Source organism: Ovis aries, chromosome 22, assembly GCF_016772045.2.
Source record: "Ovis aries strain OAR_USU_Benz2616 breed Rambouillet chromosome 22, ARS-UI_Ramb_v3.0, whole genome shotgun sequence".
In the NCBI taxonomy this organism is placed as follows: domain Eukaryota; kingdom Metazoa; phylum Chordata; class Mammalia; order Artiodactyla; family Bovidae; genus Ovis; species Ovis aries.
Window position 1 is genome coordinate 10,966,687 of NC_056075.1, and position 16,957 is coordinate 10,983,643.

At 42.5% G+C, this 16,957-nt stretch overlaps 1 protein-coding gene across 37 annotated transcripts in view; it reads right to left on the reverse strand.

The window, feature by feature from the left end:
* SLC16A12 (solute carrier family 16 member 12) overlaps positions 1 to 16,957 on the reverse strand; it is a 102,788-nt gene that overhangs the window by 37,240 nt on the left and 48,591 nt on the right. For 3 of the 37 annotated variants that reach the window (XM_060404963.1, XM_060404962.1, XM_060404969.1), the window contains one exon: positions 4,060 to 4,171. The exons of 33 other annotated variants lie outside the window; for them this stretch is intronic. The gene's annotated coding sequence lies outside the window, so the exon portion shown is untranslated. Of the gene's footprint in view, positions 1 to 4,059; positions 4,172 to 5,685; positions 5,880 to 16,957 lie in introns of those variants that run through there. One more of the 37 variants, XM_060404979.1, reaches the window with a different exon arrangement.

The following is a 16,957-nucleotide window of genomic DNA, read 5'->3' on the forward strand; positions in this document are numbered from 1 at the left end:
ACTGCAGCCATGAAATTAAAAGATGCTTACTCCTTGGAAGGAAAGTTATGACCAACCTAGGTAGTATACTGAAAAGCAGAGACATTACTTTGCCAACAAAGGTCCATCTAGTCAAGACTATGGTTTTCCAGTGGTCATGTATGGATGTGAGAGTTGGACTGTAAAGAAAGCTGGGCACTGAAGAATTGATGCTTTTGAACTGTGGTGTTGGAGAAGACTCTTGAGAATCCCTTGGACTGCAAGGAGATCCAACCAGTCCATTCTGAAGGAGATCAACCCTGGGATTTCTTTGGAAGGACTGATGCTAAAACTGAAACTCCAGTACTTTGGCCACCTCATGCGAAGAGTTGACTCATTCGAAAAGACTCTGATGCTGGGAGGGATTGGGGGCAGGAGAAGAAGGGGACGACCGAGGATGAGATGGCTAGATGGCATCACCGACTCGATGGATGTGAGTCTGAGTGAACTCCGGGAGTTGGTGATGGACAGGGAGGCCTGGCGTGCTGCGATTCATGGGGTCACAAAGAGTCGGACACGACTGAGCGACAGAACTGAACTGAACTGAACTGAAACATGAACAACAACAAAAAAAAATCTAGAGGAAAACATAAGAGAAAAACCTTCATAACTGGGGGAGTTTACACAGGATATAAAAAGCAAAATGGACTCATCACTCTCACTTTGATAGAGGCTTGTGATGAAATTTTATTTTTTAATAGCAACAAATGCGAAAGTGAGTGAAAGTTGCTCAGTCGTGTCCGAATCTTTGCAACCCCATACAGTCCATGGAATTCTCCTGGCCGTAATACTGGAGTGGATAGCCTTTCCCTTCTCCGGGGGATCTTCCCAACCCAGGGATCGAGCCCAGGTCTCCGGCATTGCAGGCGGATTCTTTACCAGCTGAGCCACAAAGAAGTTGTTATTCCTTTTACATCTGTGTCATTATAGAAGCAAATCTCAACCCCACCACAGCTCACTACAGAAGATTTCCAAATGAACTCTATGATTGCTTCTACAGTGGGAAAGTATTGTTTAATAGTAGATTGCAGCCCTTAGGGTGTCCCATTTGAAGTTCCTTACCTAGATACTCACTCCGGTCTCTGTAGAAACAAGAAAAAAACTCAATGTCCTCAACGACGGCATGTTGGCTGAGGACTGTCTGGTCCCATCTTCAGCCCAGCTATATGACCATGAACTTAGTCAAACAGCCTCACTCCCAGTCCTGCATCCCTCTCCCACCTCTCTTATGATTCTATAAGTTCCTTGCAACCCACTAAATACTCAAGCTTTAGTATTTTCTTACATGCTCTCTTCCTTCCCTTCAAATTTCTTCCTCCACTTTGTCACCAGACTTATCTATCATTCTGCTACAACTGCTGCACCCCACCCCCACTCTTCAAAATAGTTATCTCCCTTCCCCAGACTCTTGGAGCTCTCTGCACACACCCTTCCGGCCCTTATCAAATGCAGTGTTGTTATCTATTCAATGTCTCTCTCTACCACTGGACTGTTTAATCCACAGAACAGAAGCTACCTTAAGTCGTCCTTGCTTTTCTCCCCCAAACTTTCTCCACCATCTTCTAACTCCAACACACACACACACACACACACACACACACACACACACACACACACACACACAGTCTGATGCACAGTAAGAGCTCATCAGTGTCTAATAAATGAATAAGTTTTTCCTTCACCAGAGAGAACCCCAGCAAGTCATCAGAAATAAATTGAAAGCATAAATAACAGTCACTAGTTTTAAAATGGTAATTCAATGGAAAGAAACAGGAAAAGCAGTTCATCTTCATCAGAAAGGTCTAATCTTCAGACATCAAGCAAGAAAATCAACCACTGCCACTAGAAAATGAAGAATATTCATCACAACCAGCTTCTTTCTAAAGGACACACACCCAGAGCAAAACAGTCTAGTCACAGAGGAACCAGCCAGTACTTAGAGTTCAAGTCTCTGAGGCCAGCACCAGAGAGTAAGCCACACAGTATAAGAGCAACAACAGGTACCGTTTGGGGCACTTAATTCACCAAGCTCTGAATTCACTATTACACGTAGTTATCTCATTTTAGCTTTATCCCAGCCCTGTGAAGGAGATATTATAATTTCCATTTTACAGATAAAAAATGCTCTAACAATCCAAGATTCAGCCTTAGCCTGAGTCCAAAGCTTGTGGTCTTAATCTCTGGATCCTGCTGCTCTCCACTTGGCCTCCAAGCTACCTGCTGGTGGAAGCTAGCACGGTTATGGTCAATCTTGGGTCTCCAGCACCTAGGACAGTGCCTGGCATATGTTTGCTAAATATTGTGGTGAAATATGTATGAAATATGTATGGCAGAAAGTGAAGAACTAAAGAGCCTCTTAATGAAAGTGAAAGAGGAGAGTGAAAAATCTGGCTTAAAACTCAAAAACATTCAAAAAACTAAGATCATAGCATCTGGTCCCATCACTTCATGGCAAACAGATGGGGAAACAATGGAAACAGTGACAGACTTTATTTTCTTGGGCTCCAAAATCACTGCAGATGATGAGTGAAGCCATGAAATTAAAAGATGCTTGCTCCTTGGAAGAAAAGTTATGACCAATCTAGACAGCATATTAAAAAGCAGAGACATTACTTTGCCAACAAAGGTGTGTCTAGTCAAAGCTATAATTTTTTCAGTAGTCATGTATGGATGTAAGAGTTTGACTATAAGGAAAGCTGAATGCCAAAGAATTGATGCCTTTAAACTGTGGTATTGGAGAAGACTCTTGAGAGTCCCTTGGACTGCAAGATCAAACCAGTCCAACCTAAAGAAAATCAGCCCTGAATATTCATTGGAAGGACTGATGCTGAAGCTGAAACTCCAATACTTTGGCCACCTAAAGCAAAGAGTTGACTCATTGGAAAAGACCCTGATGCTGGGAAAGATTGAGGGCCGGACGAAAAGGGGATGACAGAGGATGAGATGGTTGGACGCTATCACCAACTCAATGGACAGGAGTTGAGCAAACTCCAGGAGTTGGTGATGGACAGGGCGGCCTGGTGTGCTGCAGTCCATGGTGTCACAAAGAATCAGACACAACTGAGCAACTGAACCGAGCTGAACACTGAAATATGGGTTTTCCCAGGTGGTGCAGGTGGTAAAGAACCTGCCCGCCAATGCAGGAGACATAAGCGATGCAGGTTCGATCCCTGGGCTGGGAATATCCCTGAAGGAGGGCATGGCAACCCACTCCAGTATTCTTTTCTGGAGAATCCCATGGACAGAGGAGCCTGGTGGGCTAAGTCTACAGCGTTACACAGAGTCAGATATGACTGAAGCCACTTAGCATGCATGCACAGTGAAATATCTTCTTGGTAAAAAGAGACCTCTCTCCTAGTCCCTGGACATTTTTATTACACCCTCTAACCAAGGACTGAATGTCTGGTTCCACTCCACTCCAAGACTCAAGGCCCCATTGAATACTCAGGCCTAGGGGATGTGCATTAAATGGCCATCTTCCAGGTCTGATGTGAGGGAATTCCAGCACTTTGCTGCACAGCCTTTATCGCAATGGAGCAAAGCATTAGAGCTGATCCTTGCAGACTTTTATTCACGGCAAACTCAAACCCCAAAAATGACTGAAAGTGGGAGGGGAATTAATGAAACCCCTTCTCTACTCTGCTCAGGTTTGTGTAGTCGCTGCCTCAAGGTCTCAACTTGTTTTTTTTTCCACATGGACTCTCTGGGTCTTAGGGATATCTCCTAATGCATATGGATTTATTTATGTATTTATATTTATAAATAAATGTTATTAATTAATTTATTTACTTATGATTTATTTATGTTTATTTATGAATTACACATACGCTGTGAAAAAATATATATTATTCTTAAGTGCAGAAAGACTAAAGACTAAAGTAAAGTGCTTTACTTTTTTTTTGTATTTTGCTTTTCCTTTCTGCTTCTCTCTGCTTAGTCCTCACATAGATCCTGGTAACAGGAGAGTAAATATTTACTGAGTTCAACCAGAAATTTTTGAATGTCTGTCAGGACCTTTGGGCACTAAACTGAAACACTGACCTTAGATAATGAAGCTGCCGATGTTTCCACACTGTCTTTTAAGACTCTGAAGATAGGAATATCTTACATAAGACGTAGAATAAGCAGCAGAGTGATTTATACAGTATTTGGACTACAGAAAAAGAGAAAAAGGTACAATTTGTGATTCATAAGAGGCAGAAAGTAGAAAGCAAGCTTCTTTCTCACCCTGTCAGTCCCTAAGCCAGAGTCGCTGATTCTAGGTAACATCAGAAAAATGCTTACTCCAGAGTCCAATAGTTTGCTGACAGTGCAATGCATAACCAAGAGCTTGCCCCTAGTAACCATTTTCTACAAAAGTAGTTCTTTTCTCTCCTATTTGGAAATACAAGTAAAAGCAGTGATAGGCCTGAGCTGTAGCTAGCCCTCTTTCATAAAAAATATAACGTGTTGTTAATATTCCAGCACTTAGCACCATGTCTACTGGTGCTCAATATCTGTGCGGTTCAAGGAAGAAATTTTTGTGTCTAACTCAGTGACCCTGCAGAACTCTTTAATTCTAATTTTATACTCTTCACAGCATACAGAATTATTAAATCAGATTATGGTCTATCAGAAGCTTCTTGTTACGGAGAAAAAAACGTGGAGCTTGAGATGCATTTCACAGAGTCGTTTTGATAGTTGACAGAGAAACTTTTACTGCAGAACAGCGCTGCCTGCTTCTACCACACTTTTCTCACCCTGTAATCACTGCTCCCGCCATGTTGCTGACATGGGAGGGGAGCCGAGTGAAATATTTCAGTTGGCTGGAAGTTAACCCCTCAAGTCACAGAGTGTTACAGAGAACCAGTGTTGAAAAGAGAATGCAGGCAGGGACTTCTCCGGTGGTCCAGTGGTTAGGACTTAGTGCTTCCATTGCATGGGGCATGGGTTCAATCCCTGGTTGGGAAACTAAGATCACACAAGCTGCGTGGAGCAGCCGAAAAAAAAAAAAAAAAGATTAAAAATACAAAAGAGATAGCAAGTGGGAATTTGCTGCGTGATACTGGGAGTTCAACACAGTGCTTTGTGACAACCTAGAGGGGTGGGATGGGGTGGGAGAGGGGTTCAGAAGGGAAGCGATGCATGGATGCCTGTGGCTGATTCATGCTGATGTATGGCAGAGGCCAACACAATATTGTAAAGCACTTATCCTCCAATTAAAAAAAAACAGGAAAAAAAAAAGAGAGAGAGAGAGAGAGAGAGTGCAGGCAGAACTCAGGTCTGCACTCAGACTGTGAGCTCCCTGAGACCAGAGGGCCTCAATGCTTCAGGGGCCAGCATGGTCCCTGAGAGAGAACAGGATTCAATAAACAGTAAGAAGACCCCCCCTCCCCCAGTTCTAGAGTTCTGCGTGGGAGCTTGAGGAATAGGGGCAATGACCCATTCTTGTTTCGCTCTTTTTTTAAAAAAATTGTTTTGTTCTTTTTAGCCAGATTAATCTGTCAAACTAGATTAATCAGCCTTCCCAGTATCTGGGTTACAGAGCCCGAAGTACAGAGATGTCACTGAGAACACGGCGGGGCAGGGCCAAACCTGGAAACAGAACTTCACTGCCAGGCTGGCCGTCTCCCCTTGCTTTTGCAGAGTGACTAAAAACGAACATGGGCTGCTGAGAGGCTCACCTACCAGGCCTGGCACTCGGCCCACTGTCTGGCCCACACTGCACAGGCCATCAAATTCCACAGGCCCTTAGAGATGTTTATTTTTGCACTCTGTAGACTCTGCTCGCTGCTGGAGCCATGACGGGTCACACAAAGGACAAGGTGTTGCCAAGCTGAGAATGTGGGGTGCTCCTTAGCGCAAGACCCAGAATCTGAATTTCTTCCTGGAAATGAACAAGTTAGCAAAGTTTTTAGAAAAGTTTCTTCAACATGTAGGTGATTGTCTTTGTCTCTGTCTTGATTGAAATAGTTAGGACTGAACCCGTTCCTCTCACTTCCTTCTGGCTTTGGCCCCATGGAAAAGTCTGATTAAAACAAAAAAAGGTTGGAAGTAATTCCCAACTTTTTTGTGTGTGAGGTCCCTATATACATTGCAAAGTATTTCCTTAGTCAAGTAAGGCAATAGTTGTGTTTTTAGAATAAGTTATCTGTTGATTCATAAAATATGTAAAGGCAACAATTAAAATGAATTTCATATTTTCAAATACATTTTATTTGATGACTCAGACACAAACATGAAAAATTGTGTTAACTGTGTAAGACATTCTTCTGTCCATTGACAGGATGCTGCCATGTACGTATGGATTTGGACACCTTGTACTGATCCTGTTGTCTCCTCCTGAGTCTGAGGACACCCCCACCCCCAAGATTAGAAGCCTCTCTCTGTTTATTAAGGGTAAGCTTAGTGCCTTGAAGAACATCAATTCCTCTGGTTTACTAGATATATTATTTATTCAAGGTCCCAGTAGGAACTGAAAAGCTGGGGAGAGTCAACAAAAGCACTATTTATAAAGGTGTGGGCAAGAGTTCATAAGATCTGTCAAAGGTCAGCAGAGTCCTCAGGGACCGGTACCATTACCACCTCTAGGCCAGAGAGGCAAAGGAAGAGAGAAGTTACTGGAACCTTCTGTAGAGTCACTGGGTAAAGGAAAGTAGCCAGTTCGTAAGCATCTGACAGTGAAAAAAAACCAAGGAAATAAATACACCAACCTCATACTCCACCTGACTTCCAAGTCCCATCAGTGGCTGAATACAACAGGAATCCAACTGATGTGGCCCCTACATGTCAGCCTCCCAGGGCAGAGAACTGAGTGGAAGTGGATGGTCAGTGAACTTGGAGGTGCACATGGAAACTGTCCTGCACACCAGGGTAACCTAAAAGCTTGCCCTGTAGTGCACAGGGCTATGGCTAAAAACGAGGTCAAGTCCTGAGCCAAACAATGCCTTAAAATTATATTAAGCTACTCAAGGTTACTGACTCAAACCTTTTGGTGTATTTCAAATATATAACTCAACTGCACAACCCAACTCCTCTGCAGCTCCTATTGAAACGCTCCCTTAGTTTCAGCTCGCAATCGCCTTTATAAGGGCAACTCTGCATCTCTGCTGCTAATCTTCCTACCAAGTTACAGACTCAAATTTCCAACAGCCTACAGGGTACCTCAGACTCTATAAGGTATGTCTATAAGCCATGTCTATAAAGTACTGGCTAGTCTTTCCGGGAAACACATTTTATTTTCATGCTGTTACCATTTCCCGACTAGGTGCGTTAGAACACTCTGAGGCTTTTGACTCCTCCCCATCTCTCAGAACAAGTGAGTGAAACTCATACCATTTCTGCGGGTAGCCGGCTCAGATCTGCCCTCCCTCTTAGTTTCCCATGACTTTATATCTGGACAAAGAAAGAGCCAGTCTTGGCTGGCCTGACTAATCCTGACTCCGCCACTTAGAATTAAGACTTCCCTGCACTTATTAATTATGACTCTTATGTTATGCTTCAAGGCCTCAGTTCCCTCATCTGCAGGGCGGAGCTAGGCATAGTCCCCTACCGCTGGGGACAAAGACCTCCTCTCCACTGATTCCAAGGGGCAGAGACTCCAGCACAACTAGCCTCTCCAGCCTTTCTCTACCTTCTCACCTACTTTTCTCCACAGGAGAAGGAGCTGGTTATCTGATTCTTGGGTGTGGGAGAAACAGAGGTACATGCTCAGCTTTGTTTTCTTTTTCGACATGGGATCTGCCTGCAAGCAGAGAGTGCTGATTCTTCTCAGCTTTCACTCTATGCATGAATCCGGGGCAGACGCCCATCAAACGAGGCTTGTGGCTGTTCGAGAGCTGCCAGGGTCAGTGACAGGGTAGCCCCATCTTTTATGTGGCTAGAGCGTTGCAGTCCTTCTTGGCTAGTAGTCCTGAGCCTCTCTCCCCAATTATCAGCACACAAGGCAGCATTTTAGGAAAGAATAATTAACATTTATTTGAATACATACTATAGGCAGGTCCTACGCTTTGTGATATAATATGGATTACCTCATTTCATTTTCTCAACAACTCTGTGAGGTAGGAATTGGGGTCGAAAAGATCAATAAGCCACTGGTCTCCTCACAAGTTCAAAACCAATTTAGAGGTAGAAACAAGAACCAGTCAATACTCTGGCCACCTGATGGGAAGAGTCAACTCATTGGAAAAGACCCTGATGCAGGGAAAGATTGAGGGCAGGAAAAGAAGCAGGTGACAGAGGATGAGATGGTTGGATGGCATCACCGACTCAATGGACATGAGTTTGAGCAAATTCCAGGAGATAGTGAAGAACAGGGAAGCCTGGCGTGCTGCAGTTCAAGGGGTCACAAAGAATCAGACAGGACTGTGTGACTGAACAACAACCTTCTTATTACCATGATTGTTGATGTAACAGACCGCCTCTGTGAGTCTTAGGAAAGGGACAGGAATTTAACATTTCAATATTCTTTGGTTATCATAATATTTCATATCAAGATAGTGTGGACAATAACAGCGACATCAAGTAGAACTTTATAAACTGCAAAAGAAAATCTATCACCATTTCCTCTCCAAAGACTCCATCGAGAGGCATTCACATGGATCCTGAGGCCCGGTGTGAAAGCTGTTTTGAATGCACATTTCTCTGTGGAGGCTTACAAGAGGCCCTTAGGCCATGGTGCAGCTGTAAATAGTAACACAACACAGCTCAGGGGAAAAAAGTCTTAAAAATAAAAAAGAAACTCACATTCCTCTGACAGGATACTCCTCTCCAAAGAGTTCCAGAGGTTTCCCCGTCCCTCAGCTATACCACTGCTCTTTGAGGCCTTTTAGATTGCTACAAATATGAATGCTGAACACACAGACCAGTGCACTTGGCCTGGGGTCAGACTTGTCTGGTTTTGAATCCCAGTGCTGACAATTAATAGCTGTATGTACTTGACATTTGATTTAACTTCCTGAGTCTGTCTCCTGCTCTGTACCTTGGAGTTAACAGCTCCTCTTTATTAGGGCCTTAATGAGGATTAAAGGGCAAAATATATGTTAAAGTACCTGACAACTATTAAAATATTCACATAATAACATATATTAATCTCCTTCCCTATTATACCAGCTGACACATTTTTCATCTTCATTTGTACCTTTCAATGATTTTCCTAATTAAAAAGTGAAGCAAAAAAAAAAAAAGCAAAGCAATTATACAGCTATATAGTAGACACTCAAAAAATGAAAGTGAAGAAGAACTAAAAAGCTTCTTGATGAAAGTGAAAGAGGAGAGTGAAAAAGTTGGCTTAAAGCTCAACATTCAGAAAATGAAGATTACGGCATCCGGTCCCATCACTTCATGGGAAATAGATGCAGAAACAGTGGAAACAGTGTCAGACTTTATTTTTTTGGGCTCCAAAATCACTGCAGATGATGACTGCAGCCATGCAATTAAAAGACACTTAACTCCTTGGAAGGAAAGTTATGACCAACCTAGATAGCATATTCAAAAGCAGAGACATTACTTTGCTGACTAAGGCCCATCTAGTCAAGGCTCTGGTTTTCCAGTGGTCATGTATGGATGTGAGAGTTGGACTGTGAAGAAGACTGTTCAGTTCAGTTCAGTTGCTCAGTCGTGTCCGACTCTTCGCGACCCCATGAATCGCAGCACGCCAGGCCTCCCTGTCCATCACCATCTCCTGGAGTTCACTCAGACTCACATCCATTGAGTCAGTGATGCCATCCAGCCATCTCATCCTCTGTCGTCCCCTTCTCCTCCTGCCCTCAATCCCTCCCAGCATCGAAGTCTTTTCCAATGAGTCAACTGTTCGTATGAGGTGGCCAAAGTACTGGAGTTTCAGCTTTAGCATCATTCCTTCCAAAGAACACCCAGGACTGATCTCCTTTAGAATGGACTGGTTGGATCTCCTTGCAGTCCAAGGGACTCTCAAGAGGCTGAGTGCCAAAGAATTGATGCTTTTGAACTATGGTGTTGGAGAAGACTCTTGAGAGTCCCTTGGACTGCAAAGAGATCCAACCAGTCCATTCTGAAGGAGATCAACCCTGGGATTTCTTTGGAAGGAATGATGCTAAAGCTGAAACTCCAGTACTTTGGCCACCTCATGCGAAGAGTTGACTCACTGGAAAAGACTTTGATGCTGGGAGCGATTGGGGGCAGGAGGAGAAGGGGACGACAGAGGATGAGATGGCTGGATGGCATTACCGACTCAATGGATGTGAGTCTGAGTGAACTCCAGGAGTTGGTGATGGACAGGGAGGCCTGGTGTGCTGTGATTCATGGGGTCGCAGAGTCGGACACGACTGAGCGACTGAACTGAACTGAAGTTAAACTTATAGCAGTTATGATTTCAAATAATGACATAGTTAGCAAAGTATTAATAAATAAATATCTTTATCATGGGCTTCCCTAATAGCTCAGCAGTGAAGAACCCACCTGCAATGCAGGAGACACGGTTTCAATCCCTGGATCAGGAAGATTCCCTGGAAAATGAAATGGCAACCCACTCTAGTACTCTTCTCTGAGAAATCCCATGGACAGAGGAGCACCGTCTTGCAAAAGAGGCAGACAAGACTTAGCGTCTAAATAACGACAATCTTTATCATAGCTGAAAGCACCCGTATTTCTTGTCATTTAGCCGAAGGAAAAAAGTCAAGGAGAGACTCAGAGATTTTATCTATGTCAGTTTTCCCTTACATTATTGGGACAAGACAAAGAAGGTAAATAATTGAATGAGGGAGAGTGGCAAAGAGAAATGATGGGGAAAACAGTAAATTCAAGAAATACTATGCTCTTTGAACATTTAAACTAATTTTCACTTCTCTGCAATATTTAGTTGGTTCTTTCTTTTGAATTGCAAACTGAAATTCTTTGCAGGCAAATATCTATATATCAAATAACAAATACGTCCATGTTCTCTTCCCTTCTTAATGACTTTTCCTAAGTAGTACAAAGACAGCAAGTCCCATCCATGGATTATTATAAAGCCTTTACAAAGGACGGTTATGAGGACTGTAGCAGCACCCGAAAATGCCCATGTTGGGCTACTCTTAATCAGAACATGAAATGTACATGCAGAAGGACAAGAGAAAGGAATGTAGAGAAAAAGGAAATCGCTGTGTGAGGAAAGTAAGATTATGAATGATTTCTTCCTATATTTTCTGAACTTCTTGGAATATTCTTATACCCTTCTTATAAAAAGTAATAAAACCACTTTTACACATTGTAACTAAGCATATTCCTACTGCTTTTTTTTTTTTGCATTCAACATCGATTCATATATTCTTTTTCACATTTTGACAGATTTTACATTTGACATTTCATATCTTTATCATGGTTGTGTTTGCCCTCTTCATTTAAACTTGTCAAGATCGTATTCTCTGGAATACTTAAAAGGGCTTTTTACTTGGGGACCAGTACATAAACGTGCATTAGAAGTTACCCTTCACTTCTTTTCTTCCCAACAGACCGAAAATAAGACATCTATCTGTGGAAAGAGAAAATTTATGATCATATTTTAAGGCTGTCTAAAGGAAATAATTCAGTTGACCAAGTTCAATTTTAGTTTAGTTTTTTTTTTTCCCAAAGAAGTGAATGTATGTTGTGTGTGTGTTAAAATAAATTTATTCCAGCACGCTCTTTCATTATAATTTTCAAAACTGCTTTCCTCTTACAGAGTGATGCAGTATTTGATGAGTAAATAGCAAGGAATGAAAAAGTCCACTTTAGGGCAACTGTAACTGGACAAAATGAGAATACAGTGTTCCTTTTGTGGCATTTTAGGCTCACACGGGGATGTCACTCCCTTTTCCTTGACAGACTTCTTGAGAGCATGCTGAAAATGACAAAACTGTCCTTGCTGGGGGTTAGGAGAAGAATGAGCTCCTTAATATTTTCAGGATAAAAATAAATAAATGCTTGATTTATACCAAAAGAGTTTTAGGATCTTAGGATGAGAATAGAAAATAAATATTTTAATTTCTAAAAAAAAAATTAATCACCTATAAAGACTGAAAATTACAGTTTTGTCTGTAATTAACCATTCATGTCTTAAATCCTTACTCTTCCCTTAGAAGAGAAAGTCAAATAATACAAACTTAATTTATTTGGTTTCTTGTTTCTCAAGAAAGCAGTCAATTAAGAACAAAGCAAAAAAGGCTGATGAATGGCTGAGGTCTACATTCCAAAGTCCAGGGTAATTTTTACTGCTAACAAGGTAGATTTTACGGGTGTCAAGCCTACCTATGATAAGCTGTAAGCACAGTGTGAGGGAAAAGATGTACAGACAAATCTGTAGCCAAGCACAGAATCATTGTTAAGAGTCTAACGGCAATAGAATCAACCAAGTAAAAAGAGAAAGAAAAGAGAAGAAAATTCAACAGCTTGGAGTCATTTTGTGTAGAGAAAAATACATCAGCGTGTCTTCATTCAGAGCTTACCAACTGCTGAACGGGTGGGATATGGATCTGTATTAGTCAACTTAGGCTGGTATAACAAAATATAACATAATACCACTGACTGGCTTAAACAACAGACATTTATATATTTCTCATTGTTCTGATGGCTAGAAGCTCATAAGCAAGGTTCTGATAAATCTGGCTTCTGGTGAGAGCTTTCTTCCTGGCCCGTTGATGGCTGCCTTCTTGCTGTGTTCTCACATGGCTATCCTTGGCAGGTAGGGGTAAGGGGGATGTTTGGCCAGAAATAGAGGAATGTGGGAGGAGCTCTCTGGTGTCTCTTCCTATAAGGACACTAATCCTATTAGAAAGGGCCCCACCTTTATGACTTCATTTAGCCTTAATTATTTACTTAGAAGTCCCATCTCCAAATGGGGGTTAGCGCTTCCATATGTGAATGTGAGGGGGGTACAAACATTCAGTCCATAATAGGATCCCTCAGCTGGGCAGAACCTTGGACTGGGAAGGGCCCAGGCCAGAAACAGTCTCATGGTTTACCCACATGTGGCTGAGAACATCATGATTTTTGAGGTCTGGATCCATGAGAGAGGTTGGGAAGCACTGATTCGTGGACCCTGAACGCACCACTGCACTGTTAACCACTGTAAGAATAAACTCAATGACCCCTAGGAGCGAAGAAAAATCACAATAATAATTAATGCTTAAATAACATGCAGTATATGCCATACCTGATCTTAGTGTTTCTTTACATGTTAACGCATTTAATACTCACAACAGCCTCTGATATATAAAGTATTATAACACCGGGCTCAAGAGACAGTCCTTGATCATCAAATTGCCTGAATCCAAATCTTGTCCTCTGCGCTCTTAGCTCTGTTCAGTTCAGTTCAGTTGCTCAGTCGTGTCCAACTCCCTGCGACCCCATGAATTGCAGCACGCCAGGCCTCCCTGTCCATCACCGACTCCCAGAGTTCACCCAAACTCACGTCCATCAAGTCGGTGATGCCATCCAGCCATCTCATCCCCCATCGTCCCCTTCTCCTCCTGCCCCCAGTCGCTTCCAGCATCAGAGTCTTTTCCAATGAGTCAACTCTTTGCATGAGGTGGCCAAAGTACTGGAGTTTCAGCTTTAGCATCATTCCTTCCAAAGAACACCCAGGTAACTGTGATTAAACTACTAAGTCTCTCTGAACTTGATTCCTCTTCTATAAAATGGGATGGATATATAAGCATACAATTCCAAAAAGCTGTGAAAACTAAAAATTTTCCATACATTAACAGTGTACTCATTTTGTTGCTAGATCTAAACACTCCTAGTTTTTATTTACCTTTCTGAGTGGGATAGTCTTAGAGGTTTCAACTCATAGTTGTGACAATTCAGTTAATTCAATTAACACACTTAGAATAGTGCCTGGCACACGTGGGAAGTGATATACTAGTATTAACTATTATTGTTGTTGTTGTTATTATTATTACTACTGCCATTCTCTAGATGAGGAAACTGAAGCAGAGAGAGATCAGTCTGTCCAAGCATCAGCCAGCATGTGGCACACTGAAAGTGAACCCAAACAGTTTGGCCTCGAGGACTGTGGTCTTAACCACTGCACTGCACCATCTCCACAAATTACATACGTTTCATTTCTGTTCAGGCATGTTTAATGCTCCATGTTTAAGAACTACTACTCAGTTGATGAAGAAAAGAATGAAAAATGCCATTTGTAGTAACATGGATGGACCTAGAGATTATCACACTAAGTAAGTCAGACAGAGAAAAACAAATATCATATCACTTATATGTGGAATCTAAAAAAGGATTAAAAAAAAACTTGTTTATAAAACAGACGTCAAAAACAAACTTATAATTACCATAGGGAAATGGTATAAGAAGGGATAAATCAGGAGTTTGGGGTTAACAAAAACACACTACTGTATATGAAACAGATAATCAACAGGGACCTACCTCTAGCACAGTGAACTCTAGTCAATATTCTGTAATAACCTAAATGAGAAAAGAATCTGAAAATCTATATATGTATAACTGAATCACTTTGCTATACATCTGAAACTAATGTAACACTGTAAATCCAATATAAAATAAAATTTTTAAAAAGGTAATGTGCTGTATATTGTCACCCTGCTTATTTAACTTATATGCAGAGTACATCATGAGAAACGCTGGACTGGAAGAAACACAAGCTGGAATCAAGATTGCCGGGAGAAATATCAATAACCTCGGATATGCAGATGACACCACCTTTATGGCAGAAAATGAAGAGGAACTAAAAAGCCTCTTGATGAAAGTGAAAGAGGAGAGTGAAAAAGTTGGCTTAAAGCTCAACATTCAGAAAACGAAGATCATGGCATCTGGTCCCATCACTTCAAGGGAAATAGATGGGGGAAACAGTGGAAACAGGGTCAGACTTTATTTTTTGGGGGCTCCAAAATCACTGCAGATTGTGACTGCAGCCATGAAATTAAAAGACGCTTACTCCTTGGAAGAAAAGTTATGACCAACCTAGGTAGTATATTCAAAAGCAGAGACATTGCTTTGCCGACTAAGGTCCGTCTAGTCAAGGCTATGGTTTTTCCTATGGTCATGTATGGATGTGAGAGTTGGACTGTGAACAAGGCTGAGCACTGAAGAATTGATGGTTTTGAACTGTGGTGTTGGAGAAGACTCTTGAGAGTCCCTTGGACTGCAAAGAGATCCAAACAGTCTATTCTGAAGGAGATCAACCCTGGGATTTCTTTGGAAGGAATGATGCTAAAGCTGAAGCTCCAGTACTTTGGCCACCTCATGCGAAGAGCTGACTCATTGGAAAAGGCTCTGATGCTGGGAGGGATTGGGGGCAGGAGGAGAAGGGGACGACCCAGGATGAGATGGCTGGATGGCGTCACGAACTCGATGGACGTGAGTCTGAGTGAACTCCGGGAGATGGTGATGGAGAGGGAGGCCTGGCGTGCTGCGATTCATGGGGTCGCAAAGAGTCGGACATGACTGAGCGACTGAACTGAACTGAACTGAACGTTTTAATAAAATATTTTAGAAGTTTTGTCCAACTCAGCTTCAAGGGAATTCAGCTCCATCATTCAGAATGATCCAAGAGCAGGCCCTGGGGAAGGGGGCCTGCAGCCATGTCAATGCTATATGATCTGAACCCTTGGCCTAGCTCACCAAACCAGGAGTCCACACCTGACCCCAAAGAGCCAATCAAAGGCTGAAGCAATTCTACATCTTTTGAACAGGCAATGCATTCTTGCCTGGAAAATCCCATGGACAGAGGAGCCTGGCAGGCTACAGTCCATGGGGTCGCAAAGAGTCTGACAAGAATGAGCCACTTCACTTCTTCTCCAAGGGGAAAATGAAGTGATTGAGTCAGGCTGGAGCTGGAAGGTGCTGAGTTAGGCTGGAGAGCCATACTCTGCCATGTATATACCCAGAGGAGCTAAGAACCAGGAGAGGAAGGTAGCAGTTCCAGGTAGACCAATGGTTCTCAACCAGGGACAATATGATCCCTCAGGGACCATTTGGCAACGTCTAGAGACACATTCTGCCATCATAGTCAGAGTACTTTTTTCAGCATCTGGTAGACAAAAGTTAAAGAGGCTGCTTTAACCCTACAGTGCACAGGACAGCTCTGCAACAACAACAACAAAAAAAGGTATTATCTGGCTCAAAATGTCAATTATGACAAGGTTGAAAACTCTGGTTTAAACTCAGAGTAAGCAACCATGTAGAACAAGGAGAGGGTGAGATAGAGGAGTTATTTGCTTTAGTTCCTGTGGCTCCTCAGGCCCTGATTCCAGCTGCTCAGAAAGCTGTATAGCTCTTCCAGCCCTAAATTCGCCTGAGCTTCTTTATGGTCCATGTTCCTCCTGTCCGTTTATCATTCCATAAAAGTTCCCCTTTACCTTATACCAGTTTGATGAGTTGATGTTTCCTGCAACCAAAGACACTAGAGACAGGTTTGGGAGAGAGCAACTCAGGATGGTGGAAAGAGTGCTTCAGGCGGAAGACATAGTATATGGAAAGGCACAGAGTTTTGGAAGGCAGGTGGAGAAACACAGCGGGGGAAATGAAGAACAAAACAATGGAGAGGAAAAATATGTCAAAGCACAGAAGCAGCATCAAGCATTGTGTGTTTTCATGTAGCAAGGAGAGTGGGCGCACTAGGTCAGCAGGTGCATCCTGGGGAAATTAAAGAAATTAAGTGGAAACAGCTTTGAGTGAAGCATCAGACTATACAACTATAATTGGAGAAGGAAATAGCAACCCATTTCCAGTATTCTTGCCTGGAGAATCGCATGGACAGAGGAGCCTGGCGGGCTACAGTACAGGATCGCAAGAGTCAGACACGACCTAGCGACTAAAACAACAAATAAAAACATACAATACAGGCTTGGGCTTCCCAGAGGAAATGGCAACCGACTCCAGCATTCTTGCCTGGAGAATCCCATGGACAGAGGAGCCCGTCAGGCTCCTTGGGGTCTCAGGTCCATGGGGTCTCAAGAAGTCGGACACGAATGAAGTGACTTAGCAC